Genomic DNA, 6000 nt, shown 5'->3' with positions numbered 1-6000 from the left:
TTACAGCCTAAGGTAGGGAGGGAAACCCCAGGTTTCTTCTTGGAGGAGCACTTCTGTCCCACAAACAAAATTGTTTTTTGTAGACTTATCATTCAGGGCCTCTTCTATCCTAGATCCACTAACTGCCAGGTTGGCCTATTGGGGAAGCCACAGTGGCCTGGGTTAAAATTGCAGTTAAGACCTGATGAACTTGTTCAAGCCAAATCTGCATATTTAAAGCAGGTCTCCACTACTTTCTGGCAAATGTCCCTCGCAACTGCTGAAATCAGCCAAAGTGACATCCAGCAGGAAGGTAGCGGGATCGAAGGGACTAAGTTGCTGCCCTGATTTTAACTGCTCATTCACCTGGTTTCTGTCCAGTGAACAAAGTTTACATTTGGGTTCGTGCCACACAAGTGCCAGGCAATGACCATCTCAAACAAGAGAGAATTTAACCATCTCCCCTTGACATTCAATAGCATTCCCATCGCTGAATCCCCCACTATCAACATCCTGGGAGTTACCATTGACCAGAAACTGAACTGGTCAGCCACATAAATACTGTGGCTACAAGAGCAGGTCAGAGGCTGGGCATTCTGAGGCAAGTAACTCACCTCCTGACTCCCCAAAGCCTGTCCACCATCTACAAGGCACAAGTCAGGAGTGTGATGGAATACTCTCCACCTGTCTGTATGAGTGCAGCTCCAACAACACTCAAGAAGCTTGATACCATTCAGGACAAAGCAGCCCACTTGATTGGCACCCCATCCACCACCATCAACATTCACTCCCTCCATCACTGACACACAGTGGCAGCAGTGTGTGTCACATACAAGATGCACTGCAGCAACTCACCAAGGCTCCTTCGACAGTACCTTCCAAATCCATGACCTTCACCACCTGGAAGGACATGGGCAGCAGATGCATGGGAATGCCACCACCTGCAAGTTCACCTCCAAGCCACACACCATCGTGACTTGGAACTATATTGCCGTTCCTTCACTGTCGCTGGATCAAAAACCTGGAGCTCCCTTCTTAATACTATGGGTGTGCCTACACCACATGGACTGCAGCGGTTCAAGAAAGCAGCTCACCACCAACGTCTCTAGGGTGTTTCGACTGAGGCGTGAGGAGTGCACTGTTTATTCCAGTTCCATTTCTCGATGGGTCACAACATAGAATTATACAGCACAGAAACAGGCCCTTCGGCCCATTGTGTCTGTGCCGGCCATACAGCACCCAACTATTCTAATCCCATATTCCTGCACTTGGCCCATAGCCTTGTATGCTATGGCGTTTCAAGTGCACATCTAAATACTTCTTAAATGTTGTGAGGGTTCCTACCTCCGCCACCTCTTCAGACAGTGCGTTCCAGATTCCAACTATCCTCTGGGTGATAAAATGCTTCCTCAAATCCCCCCAAACCTCCTGCCCCTTACCCTAAATCTATGCCCCCTGGTTCTTGACCCCTCCGCTCAGGGAAAAAGTTTCTTCCTATCTAACCTATCAATGCCCCTCATAATCTTGTACACTTCAATCATGTCCCCCTCAGCCTTCTCTGCTCCAAGGAAAACAACCCTAGCCTTTTCAGTCTCTCTTCATAGCTGAAAATGCTCCAGCCCAGGCAACATCCTGGCGAATCTCCTCTGCACCCTCTCCAGTGCAATCACATCCTTCCTATATTGTGGTGACCAGAACTGTACACAGTACTCCAGCTGTGGCCGAACTAGCATTTTATATAGCTCCATCATAACCTCCCTGCTTTTATATTCTATGCCTCAGCTAATAAAGGCAAGTATGCCAAATGCCTTCCTAACCACCTTTTCTACCTGTGCTGCTGCCTTCAGTGATCAATGGACAAGTACACCAAGGTCCTTCTGACACTGTACTTCCTAGGGTCCTACCATCCATTGTATATTCCCTTGCCTTGTTAGTCCTCCCAAAATGCATTACCTCACACTTTTCAGGATTAAATTCCATTTGCCACTGCTCCGCCCATCTTACCAGCCCATCTATATCTCCCTGTAATCTAAGGATTTCCTCCTCACTATTTACGACACCACCAATTTTCGTGTCATCTGCGAACTTACTGATCATACCTCCTATATTCACATCTAAATCATTAATGTACACTACAAACAGCAAGGTTCCCAGCACCGATCCCTGTGGTACGTCACTGGTCACAGGCTTCCAATCGCAAAAAAAGCCCTCAACCATTACCCTCTGCCTCCTGCCACTAAGCCAATTTTGGATCCAATTTGCCAAATTGCCCAGGATCCCATGCGCTCTTACCTTCTTAACCAATCTCCCATGCGGGACCTTGTCAAAAGCCTTACTGAAATCCATGTATACTACATCTACTACTTTACCCTCATCGACACATCTAGTTATCTCCTCAAAAAATTCAATCAAGTTAGTTAGACACGATCTCCCCTTGACGAAGCCATGCTGACTATCCCTGATTAATCCCTGCCTCTCCAAGTGGAGATTAATCCTGTCCTTCAGAATTTTTTCCAATATTTTCCCAACCACTGATGTTAGACTCACTGGTCTGTAATTACCTGGTTTATCCCTACTACCCTTCTTGAATAATGGTACCACATTCGCAATCTTCCAGTCCTCTGGTACCTCTCCTGTGGCCAGAGAGGATTTGAAAATTTGTGTCAAAGCCCCATATATTTAAATTTTTTCCCACTTACAGATATGGTCAATCATGGACTCTATTTTTATCCCAGAATAAAACACACCAACCAGGTTTCTTTCATAACAAGAAAATTATCAGTTTATTATAAAACAAATTTTAACCAGTAATGAAGTGAAGCATAAACACACAGATTGAAATATTAAAGTTCCCTTTTTCACCTTAGCTCCTCACACAAATGTACATACACCGGTTAACCGGAAAAAATTGATTTTTGTTTAGAAGGTATGGAAAGATGTCCTTTGTTTTGTCTTAGTGTCCAAAATGTGTACAGATGACTGTCACAGGGATCTTCCTGGAACAGTTCTTTCCACGAGATATTGAAGATCAGTTTGGGTAGGTTTTCCAAAAAATGCAGCTATAGAGGCTTCAGATACATCTTACAGCAGAAACGAGGCAACAAGGGTTTCAGTTCCCACACATTCAATATACAGGGTCTCTTCAAAACAGGAGGAAATAGGAATCTGACACATTCTGGATATACAAGGCTTCTTTTCAAGAGAGAGAGAGATGAGCTGATTTTTTCTTGGCAGTCAAAAGCCAACAGTTTTTTGTAACAATTCAAATTGAAACTAAAAACATTCCAGAAGTCAAGCCTCCTGACCCCTATAAATCTTGACCTGTCACGTCTTTGTAAACATCTCTCCAACTCAAAACCAACCCCTGCTGACTGATTATCCACAGATAATCCCTCAACTACGTCACAAAAGTAGATTATCTGCTCTCATTATCGCATTACTACTTGCTGTACAAAAAGTGCTGTCACGTTTCCTACATTATAACAGTGATTACGCTTCCAAACTGCTTCAGTAAAGCTCTTTAGAACATCATGAGGATGTGAAGGGGTAAATGCAAGTCTGTTTGCACTGAGGCAGTTGCCTTCCATTAAGACTTGTTACTAAGCCAAGTCCAGGAACATTTTGGCGACTTCTTTTAAAAAAAACACAAAGTTCAGCATTCCAGTTATCAAGCTTCCAGATGAATCAATGTCCATAATTCAACTGTAAGTCCTTGAAAACATATTTTACAAAAAACTAGAAACACTCTCATAACAAGGGCAATTAGGTATGGGTAATAAATGCTAGCCTAGCCAGTAACGCCCACATCCCGTAAAAGAGGTTTTTTTTTAAATCTACAGCATGCTCACAAATTCTGGTTCATGTGTGCATGCTCCTGGGCTCTGTCCATGTTGCTGGCTAGAGTTCACAATAAATATGTTATGATAGGCAAACCAGAAGTTCCAATGGAAATGGATGCACTTGAATAGTTGGACAGAAGTCCCACCACATTTCACTTCTGCTCTACTAAAACCATCAGAACCTATGAACTACAGACTTGAATATAAAATAATAGGCTCATAGCTGGAGGAAATCAAACACATTCCAGACCAAAAGTATGTTTTTTCAATAAATATTTCCTTCTTTCTCACCTCTCCTGAAGGCACTGATTTCCACTAGGTTATGGTTCCACAGACACCAGCTGTCTTTTAGCACCTCATTCAACTGCCAATTTGTAATGTTTGAGCCTAACCTAGTGAGTCTATTTAACCATGAGTTGCATCATAGCTGACCCTGATCCTGTCCTCACCCAACGTCCATGCACAAGCACGTTTCTACAAACCACATAGCAATCAGGAGCAGGAGTACTGACTAGCTTTTCCCTCTTCCTAGCCAGCAGACACTGAGGCCAATTACAGTACTTTTACTGCCACCCTAGTTCAGAATAGTTAATTCAGCACAGGCTGGGGAATCAAACCTGGCACCTGCCCATGTCTCAATTCCACACAAAGATGTGGATTTACCAATTAAGTGATCAGATTGCCTTCACAAGTTTTGTTTAAGAAGGGGGATCTTTTAAAAAAAAAGCATGTTGCTAAATGATCACTTTAAGAATTTACTCACCAACCAGTCTCTACCAAACATTATACACCCTCCACGTGTTTTGGAGAGATCCAGAAGATAACTGCAAGTTTGAAACTCCAAACCCTTCCCTGTTTTTATACTAGGAAGGGAAATATCATACTGTGGAAATGACACATGGAATAATCCCCTTCTATTTGTAATATAATGAACTTAAACTCAACCATCTGATTTAAAAGCAGGATGAGGACTGAGCAGATTACTATAATAAAATGGATCTAAAGGCTAAAATTTAAATATTGGGTAGTGCACACTTATTTTGATATAGATTTCAATATATGCAGTACAGAGCATGAAAAGATTATACGCCAGCAACAGCTCAGGGTCCCTAAGTACATCATAAAGTTAACAATGTTCAAATAATATTTCTTCAAATTCTCAAACAGTGAAAGCATAGAAAAAAAAAGAAAATCTGAGTCACCTTCGAGTGAAACTCAAACCTCAGGCCATACAATTGCAGCTTTAAGGTGAACATCGAGTTCAGTCAGAGGCCTTTGAATTAACAGGAAAAAGATCAAGGAGAGGCTATGGTTATCTGTGTCTGCTTATTTTTCCTTCATGGAAAATCTTTAAGCTGCTGTGAAAAGACGCCTCTGTCTATGTTGTTACCAGGTCCCGCTTGCAGATGTCTGGGTCTTCTGCCAGTCATGGCCAGCTCAAAAGGTCAGTTCAAATCCTTGTAATCTGAGGCCCGGTGCTTCCTGTTGGTTTTAATGAAAGCTTCATGCTAGTTTGAGTCACTTTGGCAAGATCCTCCATGCCTGACTGCTTTGACTGGCCACTCATTATGAACACAATCTGACTGTACCTACTCTAGAACCCTTCTGCGATCACAGAATTATTCCTTTTCTAAATTTAACTTCCCCCCCAAAGTAATGAGAATAGACTAATAAATAAGTTTTGATTTAATTTTAAAATTTGTCTGGGACTTCTTGGAAAGAAATAAGATATACCTCCCCTCCACCGCCACAGAAAATAAAAACAGAGAACAGCCTTAAATTGCTTTTATAAGAGGCAAGGGCAACTGAAATAACTAACAGATCAAAATATGGCACATGAGGGTAAATCACTAAGAGGAAATTGTTGTTAACATGTTCTTGGATGGAATAACCTACATTTTTAAAGTTTCCTCAATGTCACTGTTTATTCCTGTCAATAAATCCATTCGATATTCTGTTTCACTGAAGTGCTGCCTTGGTGCTCACTAAGTACTGAAAACTGCCGCAACTCTCTTAAATCCTTTTAAACTTTAAACTGTATCTGATAGCTACTGTAAAACAAACAGAAAAATGTCACAGTATACTCTGTCTTACTCTTGAGTTAGAAAAAGCTTCAGAGCAGCTTGATAGACCAGATTGCCATGATTCAATGACATCATTAGAAGATAAGGGGCTAAATGTT

General features: G+C 42.0%; 1 long non-coding RNA gene across 1 annotated transcript in view; it reads right to left on the bottom strand.

Annotated features, from left to right (window-relative positions):
- Window positions 1–2734: 2734 nt before the first annotated feature.
- LOC137376398 (uncharacterized) overlaps window positions 2735–6000 on the bottom strand; it is a 40680-nt gene continuing 37414 nt past the window's right edge. The window contains exon 3 of the long non-coding RNA XR_010976208.1: window positions 2735–5300. This is a non-coding gene — a long non-coding RNA (uncharacterized lncRNA). The remainder of the gene's footprint in view (window positions 5301–6000) is intronic.

This window comes from Heterodontus francisci, chromosome 13 (assembly GCF_036365525.1).
Source record: "Heterodontus francisci isolate sHetFra1 chromosome 13, sHetFra1.hap1, whole genome shotgun sequence".
NCBI lineage: Eukaryota > Metazoa > Chordata > Chondrichthyes > Heterodontiformes > Heterodontidae > Heterodontus > Heterodontus francisci.
This window is presented reverse-complemented; position numbering and strand designations above follow the sequence as displayed.